Below are 18,550 nucleotides of genomic sequence, written 5' to 3'. Positions count from 1 at the left end.
TCAACAGTCTGAGAATTCAGATACTGACACATGCACTGGATTTTCACTTCTTTGAAATCATATCTACTATGGCATGTACCTTATTTCCGTCACTTTGACTTCCCCAGTCAGGAGGAGCAGTTCTGCTACATGAGGGGACACCTGACCTTCCGCCTGCAAGTCCAAAATCTCCACTCACAAATGGTTTCAGTCCCTGCAGTAATTCGGATCACTTGATGCTCTCTTCACTCCCCAAAAAATTCTGAAAGAGAAAGAACATTTTAACCAGCAGTTTGGAGGACATCAGGAGTTACAAAACTTGGTCAATATTTCATGCTCCCCAACCCTTCACCTACTACCCACTTTTCCTGAACCTAAAGATTTCAGACCCTATGAGATGAACAAATCCTACTGCCCAACATCTAACTCCAGACACTTCTTAATCATTAGAGTTTTCTTCCTTGAGAACAACTGTAGCTAAATCATGTTCTGTCCTATTTGTGCCTTCAAAAGAAACAGTGATAAAAACTCCCCAATTCTTTAAACTGCTGAAGATGCCCTGATGGCTGCCTTTCAATGGTACTGTATACACACTTCAATAATAAATATAGTACCTTCCATCAGAAGATCACAAAGCACTTTACAAACATTAATGAATTACGCATCATAACATCCCTGTGAGGCACGTAAGAATTATCCCAATTTTTAGATGGGAAAAGTGAGGAACAGTTGCTACTGGTCTAGCACAGTGGTTCTCAAAGCTGGTCCACTGCTTGTTCAGGGAAAGCCCCTGGCGCACGAGACCGGTTTGTTTACCTGCCGCAACTGGCTGCGGTTCGCCACTCCAGGCCAATGGCGGCTGCGGGAAGTGGTGTGGGTCAAGGGACGTGTTGGCCGCCCTTCCCGCAGTCCCCACTGGCCTGGAGCGGCGAACCGCAGCCAGTGGGAGCCACGATCAGCTGAACCTGCGGACGCGGCAGGTAAACAAACCCGTCTGGCGCACCAGGGGTTTTCCCTGAACAAGCGGCAGACCGGCTTTGAGAACCACTGGTCTAGCAGAAGTATATGGCGGAGCCCAGATCTACTTCCAAAATCCTGTTCTTTAGCATCATCCTTTGCCCTTTAGGATGAAAAGCACTGCAGCAATTTAAAATAATATTTTAATATCTTTGAAACTAGAGGGAGACAAAAATCAGATCAAACTTCTACATTTATATCGATATAAAACTCCCCCTATATATATATTATATATATATAAATGAAATTGAACATAAATTCCTAGGTGTGTTCTTGACACTCTCAAATAGAGATGTTAAATCGACTAATAAACTAGGATCTCTGAAGAGGGAGTGAATCATGCAAAGGAAGTGGCACATACTAGTATACACAGCACTTACGTATTTTAGGAACAGACAATTATAACAAAACAAAATAAAGCAAGCAAAAAAAACAATTAGTCATTGAGGTATATAATTTAACATGATTTCCTGGAATGTTTCAAAAAATAAAGTCAACAGATGCAGTGAAGGAATGCAGACATGAATGCTTCTGTCTCAGTCTTATTACAGCACACATCCACACCCAAAGAAATGATCTCAGGTCTGTAAGTTAACTACTTAAGGTATCATCAGCAATTTCAATACATATGAACAATATCTAACTATGGAACAAGCTTGTTTTGTGTGGTGTATTACATGCAAGATGGTGGCTAAGAACTAACACCTAATGTCAAATTCTTAACAAGTGACTTAACTTGAGAGGGATATATTGAAAACAGCTGCCAAAAATATGCAGCAAGAGATCCTTTAAACCCAGGCTTTAAGATAGCAGATAGCTAGAGCAACTTCCAGCCTCTTTTCCCAGTATTACCCAACTTAAGTTCAAGGATCCTTAGTCCCACTCATACCAATATCATCCTTAACTCACTTTTTACAAAGTTGCCCAAAGCAACCTTTTTTATGAGAACACAAAAAGGCTTTTATCATGTAATATGATGTTGTCTTTCCACCCAACTACAGTACTTCTTTGGTGTCAAGTGGGCAAATGTGGATTGTATCTTCCTGTTAAAATGCAAAGTCATTTGAGGGAGAATTCCATAAATCCTGCTTCTCAATTTAAAAGATTTCTCAACAAAGCAATTCAATCTCTGTGTGTGTCTAACGCCCTCTAATATTCCGGAAAGAGTAAAGAAGTGCTAAGTATCTCCGCAGTTATTTCACACACACTCTTTTACCTCAACACAGCACTAACTTCTTGCATTGATCCAATAGAACAAAAAAGACCACATCCCACTTCAAAAAAAAATTCCAGCTGTGATTAAGGAACACTAAATAATCCACCTGTACTTCGGGCCCAAATTAGGAACCATCCCTGGAAAACTGGGACAAGAGGCGAATCCAGTTATACTATGGGAATGCTCTAGCCAATAGATCCTGCTTTCTTGAAACTCCAGGTGTTAGCAATGTTATTGCTGATCCAACTTTATTAGCTACACCTTATTTAATTATCACTCACAAAGAGGGCCTTGGGCAAATTGCTTGTGTGGGAAGATCCTTGTATTCTGCAGCGCTCTTGTGCGGAATGCTGGAAATTCTATAGCAGAGCCACTTAAATGGAGGTTTTTATGTAATTAAACATGAAAATGATCAGTACAATCAGTACTGCAGCTTATGTGTTATTTATCTGGATACTAAATTCTATTTATGCTCCCACAATATTTTCAGTTTTCCATGTGCCAAAGATTTCTGCACTGAAAACACAGAAGTGCATTGCAAGTTGTCAAGGGGAAGCCAGAGGCTTTGGCACCTGGAAAGGCATGGGAGGCTGGAGTTTGGGCATAATCACATTATATGATACCTATGCCAAAATGATTGGCAGTGAACTAGTTCATGCTGCCATTTAAATGGTCAACTTTAGTTTTCAGGCTTAACCATTAAGATGAATGGGGCCACTCACGCTTACTGTTTCAGATAGCCTGCAAAGTCGTTTTCTTCCCAACCATAAAGGCTAGAAACACTTTTTACAAAGAAAGATTCCGTTCTAGAGTACAGTTCTGCTGCAAGGGGCCAACTGAGGTGAATTCCACAGGCTGCATTATGAAAATAAACTGACAAATGAAATACTCACCACTATTGATGAATGACTACAATGATATAGCTACGTATTACCCTGCGTGGAGTGACTGCAGCAGTAAGAACACAAGTGAAAGGACGCATCTCTTTTCTGCTTGCGAAAGTAAGTGGAATGTAAGATTCCCTGTGAATGCAACCTGTACACACTTGCCCTGAATTACTGCTTAGCCAAGAAGCTAATTAGCGAACACATCAGGTGGGATAAAAACAGGTTCACCTCCTCCATGTCCTCCTCAGAAGGGCTGAAGTACAGTTAAGCACATTCAGTTTTAATACTCAATCCTGTACCATCCATACAAATAAAATATAGTCCAATGGCTTTATGGACTCACAAGCTCCACACTTCCAGCCACTTCAAAGTGGAGAATAACAGCATTCCCAAATAGCCTAATGGCTTTGCTGGATGGTGCTATGGTCTATTTCTTTAGAAATGTAGATATGATCCAGACCCTCCCCCAGGCTGGCAGGAGCAGATACAGTTTGGCTCTCTGTCAAACACACTTTAATAGGCAGCTGAAAAGTTCTGTGGCATCAGAGGTCTTTGCTTGCCCTTGTCGGTTCCAGGAGAATGGTGAGGAGATGCTTAGTGTGAAGGTGACGGTCTTGGACTGTGTCAGAAATTAAAAGGTATCTCTAGAAGTGCTTAGATAAAGAGGGGCCATGAAGCATAACAGATACCTTAGACAGGACTGGGTAAAAGCAGAGACTAGCTCACATTCTGAGTGATCTGTAACGGAGAAAACAAGCTTCCCCTTTCCATACAGCTTAAACAGGGGCCCAATCCTGCAATTGTTTATTCACACGAGTAGCCCTTACAACCTTCAGGCCACCTGGAAATGCAGTTACTGCCCACGTGTGCACACACAAACACACCCTTTGAAGTGGCTGGAAATGTTGGGTTCATGAGGGTGAGGACATCGAGCCATTTAATGAATGATGCAGGTCAGGGTGCCAGAATGGAGGGGCCATGGCCCCCCCACTTTTTAACATGGGCATAGTTTGGTGGTAGGGGGCCATGTTCCCCCCCCGCAAACTGCAAGCCTTGGGCAGGCACAAAGCAGGGCAAGCAGGGACTGCTGTGCTTCATGATGGAGGAGCTGATCAGGTCCCTGCCTGCAGCGCCAGCCTCCTTCCGGTGCGGGCCCCTCTCATTGGCCCCACCCCTGTTCCTCTTACCCGCAAGGCCCCACCTCCTGGCCAGGCCAGGGAACCAGGGATGCTGTGGGGAGCCCTGGACCCTCCACCTGTCCTGGGCGGCACACCTTGGGTCCAGGTAGCAGGGAAAAGGGCTAGGGGCTGCTCTCAGGCCCCTGGCCCACGATAGTTGGAGGGTCCCCGAGTTTACCACCACCCGGCTCCAACTTTTTTCAGCCTGGCCAAGGGGCAGGGCCTCAGGGGGAAGAGGAGCAGCAGGAAATGGGACAATGGAGAAGGCGGGGCCACAGAGGCGGGGCCTGGTGTCCCCCTCCTCCCACTTCTACCAAGGTTCCAGCGCTCCTGATGCAGGTTATAACTAAGCATTCTTAACTGTACTCCAACCCTTTCTAAGGAGGAGAGGGGAGAATATATGGAAGGATTGCCCTTGAGAATAAAGGTTTTAGAGGTATGCATGCCCTCTGGCTCCAATACCCAAAACCCCAGAGGCATGGACGCACAAGTCCCCAGAGTTCCGATAATATTTTACCATCTGCTTCTGAACAGAGCACAACTGTTCCCAATTAAATTTCAAAGTATAGAGCCCACAGGTAAACGCCACCAAAGCAAATTTGTTGCCTAACATGTGCTTCCCTAGCTTAGATTCAATTATTCCTTTCTCAGTTGCTTGTGTTTGCTGACGGTGTCTCAGGTGATCTTGCAGGTGCGGCAACCAGCAGGTGCATGTATCGCGCCAGCATTACACATCTTCATACCAAAGGGACAGAGTCATCACACAAAAGAGGAAAACTTCCTCCTTTTAGCTAAAACCAAGAAGTAGTGCCACTTGGAACCATGCAAATTAGACACATGCTTTTAGCATTAGATCATCAGGCATTCTACTGCAGCAAGGGGCTCAGGAATCTAGGTAGATCTATCATAGTTCTAGCGACTGATACAACTCTCAAGTACCATGTTGACAAGAATCGTACAGTGGCTAAATACCCTCCCAACCTGCTCACCATATTGGAAGCAGGTCAGAAGGAAATAAAGTAAAGCTTGGCAAGCCTGAACAGAAAGCACTGAGTGAAAACCTTACTTGCACTGACCTAATAACAGTTGAGTCATATCATCAGTGAGGGTACGAGGCTCCTCAGGAGCCTGAAGGAGAGGTGAAAAGACCTCTACTCCCAATTCCTGTTCTTCCATCATAAAGAAAGTATCCATTTCTTTACAAGGACCTTATCAAGTAATTTTAGCCCAATATAATTTAGTTTTTTATTGTAAAAACGAAGCAGGAAATGCTTTACAAAATCCAGTATAAATGGAAATGTTTCCTGGGCTTGTTTTTAAATATTTCAGTAAAAAGAGGTGTTAAGGGATTTAAAGGTTCTCCAGCAGTACTGGAAACCCAAACTCAACAGTGTTGATCAAATGGGTAAGGGGCATTATTCCTGATATCTTGGTCAAATTGCAAGATCTACTGACTTTGGGGTGTGCTCTTACACAGCTGTTGCAATGTACTCCAGAGGAGACTATTGTTTAGCAAAAGACATAGTAATTCCTGCACATCTAGGGTGAAATCCTGACTCCACTGAAGTCAATGGGAATTTTACTGTTGACTTGCATAGGACCAGGATTCGACCATAGATGTTTGCATGATATAACTAGATCAGTTTTGAATAGACTTAGTTACACTAGAAAGTGCAAGTTTTCTAATACAGACCAGGCCTTACATCGCATTAAGGTCATTGGTGAATTTTATCAATATATATTAGGCCAAATTCATTCTTGCTGAACTTCATTGACTTCAACAACTCTTGAGTTTTTTAGAGCAGCCTTGTGAATTGTCAAACCCAAACAGCCTTTTGAATTCAACATTTAGTTTTGTTTTTACAGACACTTGACTCCTTACTGCTGCCAGTACTCAGGCAGCAATGGGCTTCTGTCCTCAGCAGCCCCATCCCACAAATATCCCAAGTATGCGTCGGCCGCATTTTCATTTCATTGTGTGGTTTCTCCATTCCTTTGGTGATTTAGTCCAGGCCTCTCTTTTGCATTCTCAGATAATGAAAACCATGTGAGGTTAAAATAAAATCTTCAAAACACACAAACCAGTTTCATCTGCATTATCAAGACTGAGAAAAATGTTTAGGGTGGTTCATTTGTCCCTATAAATAGGATCAAAATGTTAAGCTGTGCATTAGATAAAAAGGTTGGAATCAACTTCTACATTTTAAAAAGCTGAATTAATTCCCATAGCATAAGACAAAGTGACCATAGAAATGCATTACCTAGCCAGAGATTTATGTTGCATGTTATTCTTAGGTAGTTTTTCCTGATATGTCAGTTAAGACATGCCAAAATAATTCAGTTAATGCAGATCTCTAATATTAATAAAAACTTGCAGCGGATAAGGGAAAAAAAACTTAACCATGGCCTGATGTTAGCAAAGAATTAATTTCCTGGATTTTGCCCATATATCACAGCTCTAGCCTTGTTTAGGGCCAGATTCTAAAAGCCCTTTTCATGCTGAGAGGCACTTTGTTCCACAAACAGTCATACTGAAGTGAAATAGCTACTGGCAGAGTGTGGGTATCAGAATCTGGCCCTTCATTTTTTCAGGTTTTTATTTGCAGAAAGAAGCCAAGTAAATACATATTTTTCTATCCAATGGCTAAATATTGATAACTTTTTAATTATTCATGAGCCTCACAGATTATAAATACCTCCTTCTGAGAAACTATGACCCAATCCTCCTCCTGAGGGACTATAACCAGGCTCGGTTGTGGTAGTACTGAGACAAACCAAGGTCACAGAGAGGCCTGTTATGTGCTACCAGTGGTATGAGGTGAACTGCAAAGCTTTTTTTTTTTTTTTTTTTTTTAAATTAATGGAAAGCTGGCTCAAGATCCTGTTTAATCAATGTTTAAAAAGTCAGAGCAGTTTAAAACTGATATGCATTATTCTTTCATCATAATGATGTGTGATTTGTATTTTTAAGTACTTTATGAATATTAAGTCTCAAAACCCCAGGAAAAGGGAATATTATTGTACCCATTTTACAGATGGGTAAACTGCAGTGCTGAGTGGTTAGGGCTGATCTACACTTAAATATTTTTCCAGTATAGCTATGCCAGTTAGGGGAGTGATTTTTTTTTCAACAATATATAGCTATGCTGGCAAAAGCCCTAGAGAGGATACCAGCAAAAACTTGCTTTTGTTATACTTATTTTGCTCAGGGAACTGGTATAAGCAATGCTAGCAAAAGGATTTGTTTGTTGGTATAGGCTGCATCTACACTAGGTGGTTTTGCCAGTATAGTTATATCAACAAACCTTTTAAACACAGATCTGGCCTAGGTGACTTTGCTCAAGGACACAGAAAATCAGAGACCTTGTTTACACACAAAACTTGTACCAGTTTAATTAGAATTGGTTATTAAAATAAATTCAGTATAAACAGTGCAAATACTGATGAAGGGACTATTAAATCAAATACACCTGTTTTACATCCATTTATTTAAGGTCCATAGTTTACCAACACAATTTAAAGCAAGAGTTAAACTGATTTAAGTGTCTTCATATTAAAGGGCTTGCACCAGTTTGACTAGATAGATTTTTAAATCAATTTAGTTAAATCAGTGTACTTGTCTAGTATAAGCAACGTCCTAGTTTTATGTTCTAACCATTATTGGTGTATTATATGCATTAACAGTGGCTGCACGGAAAACAACCAAAAAATAATCCAAGCTCCCCATGATTTTCACATATTTTGTTCTAAAATAGAATTGTGATTTAAGCTTATATGCATATGTCATAAATGATTCAGAATCTCAGACAGTATTAAACAGCTTCTTCTGTTTTTTAACCAGAAGTTTGCTACTCAGAGATAAATTAGACAAGAGTCATCCTGGGAACTAGAAGTTAAAAAAAAAAAAAAAAAAGGCTACAGAGATCTGAATGGCCCTGCTTATAGCTGAGCATCCTCTGCAGGACAGCGAATGCAGAAGAACTCTTTGGACCATTAAGGAAAACACGTGAAGATCTGGCTGTTGTAAACACGGAGAGGGCACTTATGTTTTCATCACCAAACTGGCAATACATGACTTGCTCACCACAACATGACATGTTAGATTTTATTACAGGTGGCTAACTAGCATTGACTTCCTGCACTACATCACTGTGCAAGGCTCCAGCACCAGGCCTTGCCCACTTAAAACCATCACAGCAAACACCACATTTAATACCAGATTTTAGAAACAAGCTTCAAGGCAGTCTATATTTCTCCACTGCTCAGGGAAAGAGTTGTTTGCTTATTTATTTTTTATTTTTAAAATATATCAGTCATTAACTCTACCAGATCAGAGCCACTCATTCATTCTTCATTCTCTGATCTCTCACTTAAGCCAACTGTTTGGTTCACACTTCAGTGGCCATCAATATACACAACACATTTACACAGGTAAGATTTAATAAGTTATTATTTAGAAAATACAGCTGGGTGTCTAAGTAAAGAAAAATTACAACAGCTTTGCAAAACTCCACTTGCTTGGAGGGGTTTAACAAACAAGAAAAGTAAATATTATACTGCAGACTTAAACTTTAATTGGTCTTTGATTCTTTTGCTTTATTGTTTCCTGTCATCCCATGGGCGGGGGTTGGGAGATCTTTGCCTGAGCTGTTAAAAGTTTCATGACAGTTTTGCAAGGCTGAGTTACATGCAATATTACAGAAATATTACAGTTTTATGGTGTCTTCTGATACACTTAACTGCAACATTTTCGTACAGACAAACTGTCAATCTAAGTGGTAAATCCAGTCTAGAGATACTTGAAGCATGAACCAAATATTTTTACAAGAACTGAAACTATCTCCGCGGCACCGGGCCTGCAATAGATTCACTCTATGTAGCTGGCTGGCACTGCATTCCAAAGCAGCTTTGGGATGCTCTCTCTTTTACTCTGAATAGGAATTTAACAAATTAGTGAATCATGCCGCCAATCTGGATTCATAAGAAAGCCATTTGCCTCCTCTCTCACAAAAGACAATGATCTAAAGCAGCAGTTCTCAAACTGTGGGTCATGACCCCAAAGTGGGTCGTGACCCCATTTTAATGGGATCACCAAGGCTGGCTTAGATGTGCTGAGACCTAGGGCTGAAGCCCAAGTCCCACCGCCCGGGGCCAAAGCTGAAGCCTTGGGCTTCAGCTTCGGCCCCACCTCTCAGGGCAGCGGGGCTTGGGCGGGCTCAGGCTTCTGTTCCCCCTCCTGGGGTCACGTAGTAATTTTTCTTCTCAGAAGTGGGTCGTGGTGCAATGAAGTTTGAAAATCCCTGATCTAAAGCAGTGATGCTCAGACCTCAGTGGTTCAGGAGCCAAATTAGCAATCAACATTACCCAAAAGAGCCACAGTAGTGTGAATTCATTGTTTCATTTACTAGATAAATTATTCTCACAGCAAAATGACTGACCAGTATTATTATTTTATCAACTACAATTGGTCAATAACAAAGTAAAAGCATCCTGATTGGTTAATAATTAAATCACAATGTTTTAATATCATGTGCTGCAAAGAGCCACAGGAGACACATTAAAGAGCCACTTGCAGCTCCCCAGGCTCAATCTGAGTATCACTGATCTAAAGACAGTTTTCAGCTGATTAAATGAATACTGGCGGGGGAAGGGGAAGAGGGGAATTCAGCACCTTATGGAGAAGCTCAACCCCAAAAGTGATAATGCCCTATAACGGGGAAAGCAAGTAAGAGAGACAGATGAAAGTCCACCTGAGAAAATAACCACAAATTGGACCAAATAAGACACACAAAATTCTTGGTAACACGAAACTTGCCAATTTGCAGAAGCATCGTGGCCCAGATTTAACACAATGGCATAGATGCTGGAACTAGGGGTGCTGCTGCACCCCCTGTCTTGAAGAGGTTTCCATTACATACAGGGTTTACAGTTTGGTTCAATGGCTCTCAGCTTCCCCACTATACAAGTTGTTCCAGCAACCCTGCACAATGGATTGAATTGTTTTGGAAAATCCTCTACTGCTTAATGGCACTTCATACCTACAGCAATGGGCAATTTGGAACACTTATCTGAACAGCCAAGAGAGTCAGATCCTCATTATATTCCAACTGGCTATACGGAGAGGGCGAGCCTTCTACCTTATTGCCAGTCACTAAGCATGGCTGTTCTTACAATATTACAAACACTTGGTCTCCATGGAAGGGGCATACCTAGCAGCAAACACTAGCAACAGAGAACATTCCACTCCCATCCACAATAAGAGAAACACTCTGTAAAACTACTACCCTTAGAAAATCTTCCAAGAGACTTCCCCAATCAATGAATATCTACCATTAGTACCAAAAGTCCATGAAAACAGGATGTACTATTAAAGTTCGGGTGCGGTGAGGGTGTCAAAAGAGGGTCTCCTGCTTATTTTTAAACAAGCCTAGAACCTTATGCCAAGAACAAGGATGTGCTTTTCCTTTATAAATTTACGCATGGCCCAAAGCCAAACAGCATTCTGCTCCAGATCCAAAATCTCTATGTTCATGAGTGTTCAGACTCAGGCTTTTTGATTTAAACCAAATTCTAATGCAAAATCTTAACACTGAGGAACAGTTGTACTTTCACTGGGGTAAAATCAAGGACGCCTTTAAAAGCCATCAACGTAACAGAATAAAGAATTGAGAGCCAGCAGCATGCCCTAAAAAGGTATCAACAGGTAGGTACACTCACAGCTAAACAATATTTTTAAATTAGCGGACAAAAGCCATTGGACCGTCAACTTCAGTTGATTATCGGGAATAAAGCAGCATCACTATTTTTTAAGATATCAGTGCCCTGAATCAATGTCAAATATTTCCCAATGTTAAAAAAAAAAATGGAAGCCTTATTGAGGAGTAGAAGTTTTATATATTTATGATTATGTTGTGAAATGTGAAAGTTCTACTTTATTATTTATTTTGTGCTAGGCACTGTACAAACACAGAGCACAGCGACCCATTAAGAAACTCATTATTTCTAGACTGGCTTCACAGGGAGAAAAAAATGGGATGAGAACATTTGCAATCCAAAAATCATCAATTTCACCAGCATGGTAAGGAATGCTTGGCAGTGAAACACTGCAGCCCTACTATTAAATACGAAATGAAAATGGTCAGTCCGTTTATATGGAACGTGGGGGATGGGGAGGAGGAAAAACATTTAATTCTCTGTACTCCCACTCAGTCTTAATATTCTTTTACAAAGCAAATGGCTTGCGTTAGTCAGGGTACATCTGAAAGTACATAATTCAAGCCTTCATTTACAATCATAAATCTTCTTTATTCTGGAAAGATCCCTACCAGGTGGCAATGAGTGCATAAATTGTTAAAGCCAACATTAAGTGCTTGTGCATCGCAAGTCATTTTGCATTTAAAAACATTAGTGCCCTTGAATATTAATGTGGATGGCATATATACCACCATGGGAACTCCATGGAAATTCACCAATAAAATACCATAGAAGTATTGCCATATAACCCACTTCAGCATAAAGAAGTTGTAAAAAGACAATTCTCCAAAGGCACTTTCACTATATAGTATCTTTGGAAGGTGGTGGGGTAGAGATAAAAGTACTTACCAACTCTTTCCATATGGATCAAACATTCATGCTATAGCCTTTCCAGACTAGTAACTTATGGAATGTGATCCTCTGACCTTAAGTACTTCCAAATCAGCTGCCCTTTTAAGTATACTATATTCTAGTGAGATTTTATACATTCAAATCAAAAGTAAGAGTATGGTCTGGTGGCTCAGATATCACATTCTACACTACATGTGGACCACAGATTCAATTCACAGTCACTAGACTGCCAGGCTGGCAAAGGGCAATATTCTTTGCTCCATTTCCACGAGCAGAAAGAGCCAACAATGTCACTTCCTACTTTGGAAATGAGGAAGCAGCCCCTGCTCTATAGCATGCTTCCTGGGACCTGACTCAGAGCTTAGGGGTAGGGAGCCTTGATCACCAGAATAAATATGAGGTGGCAGAAGTGGAGAACAGCAGCAGTCACACTCTGCAGTGTGCTTCCCTCTGCACCCCACAGATCTGTAACTGAATTTCCAGTCAGGCATCGATGCTGCTTCCTTGAAAAGCCGGGTCAGCTAATGTGAAGGTACATTGTCACAGGGTAGCTAAGCAGAGACACAAGGCCTCTGCAGATCTTAGGAGATCCACCGATTTAGAGGACACTGACAATTGCCCCTTCTACGGTGGTAGAATAGGAGGCTTTTCCCACTCCCCTTCCACACCCCACCCCTCCAGAAAGAAAAGGACATAGTGAAGGAAATGTTGCAAGCCAAAACTTGGAATTTCCTGCGTTATCCTCAGGGAAAACCCACACAGTGGGGAAGAACCTGGCACTGAGACAGGGAATGCCTCAGAAGCAGCCAGACCTGTCTTATGGAGACACTTCACATTTCAACATGGAACAAGAAGCCTCCATGGATAAGAGCACTCCGGTATAGTCCGGGTAGAATCTCACAGAGGCTTCTGTGGACATGACACAGAGTTTTGGAAGAAGCAAAGGTGGGTGTAGTGGAGAGGGAGAAGAAAAATTAAAAGCATGTGAAACGTTCTCACAGACAAACCACAATATGTGCGCTGTGAATTAACAGGTTTCAGAGTAACAGCCGTGTTAGTCTGTATTCGCAAAAAGAAAAGGAGGACTTGGGGCACCTTAGAGACTAACCAATTTATTTGAGCATAAGCTTTCGTGAGCTACAGCTCACTTCATCGGATGCATACCGTGGAAACTGCAGAAAACTTAGTCTCTAAGGTGCCACAAGTACTCCTTTTCTTTTTGCGAATTAACACTAACTCACTAAAGAAAACAGCCTGCCACAAAAGGTGTGTTGCCCTGCTAGGAGACTGGGCCTTCATCTGGTCATTCTCTGCGCATGACCATACAGAACTGTTCATCTTAGAATGAAACTTCCTAGAGGCACAGCTCCCAACTACCCATAGGTTCAGTACAGCGCCAAGTTCACCAACCATGCTCACTAAATAATACATGGTTATACATTCGTACACACGCACTCTGTGTATTGGTGACCGACATTTTTATATTTGATAAGCACAATAGAGAATAAAACACTTTAATTAAACACTTCATACATAACTAGAGCTTCAAAGTAGCAGGAAGAAATCTTGATACGGTATGGAAGCCAAGATTACACACACACACACAGAGCCCTGGGTATTTCTCTGTAAAATCGGAAAAGCAAAAAATCTTGAAATGTAGATTCAGACTTTGCCACAGCAGTGGAAGAAAACGAGAAACACCGCTGCCTTGAACGAGAGCAGCGAGCAACCTCACTTAAGCCAGCCTTGCAAAATTCTACTTGCCCAGTCACCCAGGGCAAGCAAAATGTCATTGCTGCACTTTTAATGACAATTTTGCAAGGCTAGGCTTAAATATTTGCAGGAGGTGACGGGTCAAATAATGACCCCAGGGTCTCAGACACCACAGTGATGGACAAATGTAGCTCACGAAAGCTCATGCTCAAATAAATTGGTTAGTCTCTAAGGTGCCACAAGTACTCCTGTTCTTTTTGCGAATACAGACTAACACGGCTGTTCCTCTGAAACCAACCAGAAGAGAGGAGAGCAAATCTAACGCCTAGGTTTATGCTATCCCAAATAATGCGGGCTCCACTGTGCCGTAAACACTTCCTTCTCTTACCTACTTTTGAGCTGGAGATAAAAGGATTTTCTTCTCTTTTTTCTCTTGTAGCTCTTTGGGTCAGCTACGCAAAGGACGCCTTGCTGCCAACAGAATTTTCACTTTGTGCTCTTTTTACCCCAGGGAGTAAAGGGCGAAACACTGGATTCAGGAGGAAAGGTGGCTGCAGTACACGATTCCACAGGCTGGCTTCACAGGCAGAGACAGAGATGTTGCACTTCAGGGAGCTTTCACTGCAGATCCTTCCTTCATTCTCAGTGTCGATAAAGCAGGCGGGAGGAGGGTAGAACTTCTTTAATTGCAAAAATAATAGTTTGCTGGGGGGGGGGGGATTCTGTGGGCCGAATTTATGGCTCGACTTTTTTTAATACAAGTAATCAGGATCGACGTATAAAAAATCCAACTGCAGACCGATCAGACGTGCCTGGTTTCCCTGGAAGAAAGAATGTGGCTTATTTAAGAATGGCAAAAAGGAGAACAGAACTTCAAAAGTTTCCTCCGTCCCAGTGCAATTTGCTAAGTACAAATTCTGCTTGTCAAGCCCAGAACTGCACAGGAAACTCCGGTCCCCCTCTGCCCAGGGAGGGAAAAGCGGCCATCCAACCACTGCATTCCGGCCTCGGAGGAAAGTTACTGATCTCAATGAATTGCTCTCGCACACGAAGTATTTCTTTTTTTAAAATGTGCCTTCTGCACAAACAGGTTTCTGAGCTCCCCAGACCTCAGGGACTGATCTCCCATTAATGGGAAGACATGGCTGGGGAGGAGAATATCCTGCAAAAAGAGATCAAGCCCAAGAAAAGCAGCGTCTCTCTTCCCTTTTCCTTCTTCCGACGCTCTCTCGGTCTCTCCCCCAGCCTGGATTCCCGCTGGGGCTGTGCGAGTATGTTATGAGAAGAATGCAGGAAGCACACCTCCTCCACCTCCCCCTAGCAGCAGCCTTCCCAAGCCACACTGCAGCCCTGCTGCTGGAGCCTCATCATCAAGACACCCAAAAGGAAAATCCCTCCGAAAGTTTAGCTGAACAGAGTCCAGACTGGAAAGAGCAACTTCAGCATGTTGTAGAACTGCGGGAGGAGCCAGGAGAGAAGGAAAGCCTTCCCAGCCACTCTTTTTATGTCTATTGGACAGCTCCATCTTCGGTGCAGTTTTCTGTTGGCTGACTGGCTTGTCCATCACGCCACACACGTTTAAAAAAACCCAGAAACCCAAGACAAGCTTCTATTGTATTCTTGCTGGAGCAGCAGGGAGATTTAAGTCTGAACCTCTGGTCTCAGGAGAGGTGTACCGAGGACTCAGTGCCCCTGCAGGAAATTCTGTAAGGAAAATGACATCTAGTGAAGAACTACAGCCCCCTGAAGCAGCAGCTAAAAACCTGTTTTAATCTTGAGGAGGAAGGGGGGAAAATAGAACCAAGCATCTCTCCTGAATTCCTTAAAATACCTTTCAACAAATTGGAAGCGCTGATAGCACCAGAGATCGGATATTGTTGTTTCACCTTGGTCACCTGAATCAGCTTGCTTGCAATTCGAATGAAGAAAATCAAGTTAAATGTGTGCGCAAACTTTGTAGTGTAATAGTTGGCCTTTTATCTGTAGTGGCTAATTGGTTCATATTGGTAAAGGGCTTTAAAGGTGAAAAGCACTGTGAGCTCCTTAACTGCATATCATTGTGCACTGCTCATGCATACTCTGGCCCTATGATTTCTCTATAAATATGAGTTTATTTACACAATCCTATTTAGATACTAAGATATATACTGTAAGCTATAAAATATTTAACCACTTGATAAATGTAAAAGCACTCAGATCATTGGATGAAAAGTGTGATTACTATGTGTTTTATTTATTTTTTTATATATTGTCAAATATATACTTCAAGCTGTAACATATTTTTACAACTTGATACACTTTGAGACCACTGGATGAAAAACACTATTATAAAGCATTTTTCATCCAATGATCTCAAAATGCTATTACAAATATCAAGCTGTAAAAATGTTACTACAAATATCAAGTTGTAAAAATGTTACAGCTTGAAGCATATATTTGAATATATAAATATAATATATTTCATGAATATAGTCATTTATATATAAATATTATATATACTTGTTTACATACTTATACAAAAACCACTGTATGTAAAATTACATAATAAATAAAATACATATCATTGCACTTTTCATCCAATGATCTCAAAGTGCTTTTATAAATATTACTTTAAGCTTCACAACATCCATGTGAGGTAGGGAAGTAATTGTAATGTAAAAACAAGGGATGTTCTTGCATATGTGCATTTGTGCAGTTCTTACTCACTGATATTTAATAAATAATGAAATAATAATAAATATATATTGATCTGGGTTCATTAGGCCTAATCTAGCCTTACTTCAATGCAGAAGGAAAATCAGCATGAATTCAGTGGGACAAGTCACTTGGATGAAGTCAGTCATATGCTTAAGTGTTTCCAGGATTAGGCCCCACATTTTGAAAACATCAAGTCAATTCAGCACAGCTAAATGAGAACTCCAATTTACACAACATGCAGAAAATAACTGAAAGCGTGGAAAAAACAGATGATGACTAAATACATGAAAATCAGGTAAGTGCATTTAAGGAGGACACTTTAAAGGAGGAGTCCCCTGTACTAACTGTTTTACTCAAAAATAAAACGGTTAAATATTCTTCCAGAGCCCAAACCTGTAAGTTCTGAGTGTCTAAAACCCCCATTGCCGTCCCAGAATTGCACCTGAATGATAGATTTGAGAAGAGTGTATACTCCATGCCTTCTCTAGATTTGTGCCAAATACAACCACAATATTGTCAACTCTCACGATTTTATGAAGTCTCATGATTTGTTTTTTTCTTAAAATCTCAGCTCCTAGAATCATGTGATTAACTTTAAAAAAAAAAAAAGGAAAGGAAAGGTGAAATTCTAAGGAAGCTTCTTTCTAGCCATCCCGGTTGCAGAATTAAGCTTGAAAACATAGTCCTCACCGTGCCTTTCAAAAACAGAAGACAAAGAAAAAGAACCCAAAACATAATATTTCCAAATCTCATTATTATTAATCCAATCTCATTATTTTGGGGGCCCTGCCTCATGGTTTTTCAACATTTGGGATTGGCAATACCACAACCATTAGTTGTAATTGTGCAAACCTCTAGCATAGTCAGGCAAAGCTGCTATCTACACCAGTGCTGGAGCTTGAAACAGATACGCTCCACTGGTGCAAATAGCCTCTTCGCCTGTCTGTTCTAGGGGTACACTGCACCCCTGCCCTGTAATCGGGGCAAATACCCAATCCAAACTAGGTCTGAGATAACAATATGGCCCCTCCTCTCAAAGGTTTCAGAGTAGCAGCCGTGTTAGTCTGTATTCGCAAAAACAAAAGGAGTACTTGTGGCACCTCAGAGACTAACAAATTTATCTGAGCATAAGCTTTTGTGAACTACAGCTCACTTCATCAATGAAGTGAGCTGTAGCTCACGAAAGCTTATGCTCAGATAAATTTGTTAGTCTCTAAGGTGCCACAACTACTCCTCCTCTCAAAGGGACCTTCTGGGTAGCAGAATATTTACATACAAACTATTTCCTTGCCTTTCTCACAATTCACCTCCTCCTTTGTTTACATATAATAAACTCTAATCCTTTGTTTGCCACATCACCTCTCTGTGAGGTCATTTCATTGTCTGAAAAGCAGGATGGAGATTACTGGGGTGACAGTGTTTATTTGTTTTCTGACTACCTCTTTCAGTAACTTGCAATTTCAAGAAAGAATAAGATGAAAAAGAAAGGAGGGAAGAGGTCTATCCATCATGGCAATTCATCTCCCTCATTTTATAGTTCAGGCCCAAGGCCTGCAAATATTTGCACCATTGAGTAGCTTCATTTACTTTGCAGGATCAGGCCTTAAAGTAACACCAATTTCCAGAAGTGTTCATCAAGCAGCAGTTTCCACTGGCCACTGGTCAAACCGTGCTGCTTGCATTATAAAACTTGTCCAGTAAAAGACATTATCGCATTAGGGTTGCTAGGCGTCCGGCTTTCAACCGGAATGCCCGGTCGAAAAGGGACCCTAGCAGCTCCAGTCACCACCGTTGACCAGGCCATTAAAACTCCAGGGTAGGCACGGAGCCTGCCTTAGCCCCGATCAGGAGCTGCCTTAGGTAAGTGCCACCTGGCCTGAGCCTGCACCCCAAACCCCCTGTCCCAGGTCGGAACCCCCTCCCGTATCCAAACTCCCTCCCAGACCCTGCACTCCCTCCCACATCCCAACCCTCTGCCCCAGCCCTGAGCCCCCTCCTGGAGCTCGCACCCACTCCTGCACCTGAACCCCCTGACCCAGCCCTGGGCCCCCTCCCTCACCCAAACTCCCTCCCGGAGCCTGCACCTCAGCCTCCTGCCCCAGTCCTAATCCTACTCCCACACTCCAAACCCCTTGGCCCCGGCCCAAAGCTCCCTCCTGCACCCCTAACCCCTCATCCCCAGACCCACCCCAGAGCCTGGACCCCCAGCCGGAGCCCTCACTCCCTCCCATACCTTAACCCTCTGCCCCAGCATAGAG

General features: G+C 42.0%; 1 protein-coding gene across 5 annotated transcripts in view; it reads right to left on the bottom strand.

The window, feature by feature from the left end:
• AMOT (angiomotin) overlaps positions 1–18,550 on the bottom strand; it is an 83,185-nt gene that overhangs the window by 47,716 nt on the left and 16,919 nt on the right. For 2 of the 5 annotated variants that reach the window (XM_073361154.1, XM_073361158.1), the window contains exon 2: positions 80–241. The gene's annotated coding sequence lies outside the window, so the exon portion shown is untranslated. Of the gene's footprint in view, positions 1–79; positions 242–13,983; positions 14,417–18,550 lie in introns of those variants that run through there. The other 3 variants (XM_073361156.1, XM_073361157.1, XM_073361159.1) reach the window with 3 other exon arrangements.

The sequence above is a fragment of the Lepidochelys kempii genome, chromosome 9 (genome assembly GCF_965140265.1).
Source record: "Lepidochelys kempii isolate rLepKem1 chromosome 9, rLepKem1.hap2, whole genome shotgun sequence".
In the NCBI taxonomy this organism is placed as follows: domain Eukaryota; kingdom Metazoa; phylum Chordata; order Testudines; family Cheloniidae; genus Lepidochelys; species Lepidochelys kempii.
This window is presented reverse-complemented; position numbering and strand designations above follow the sequence as displayed.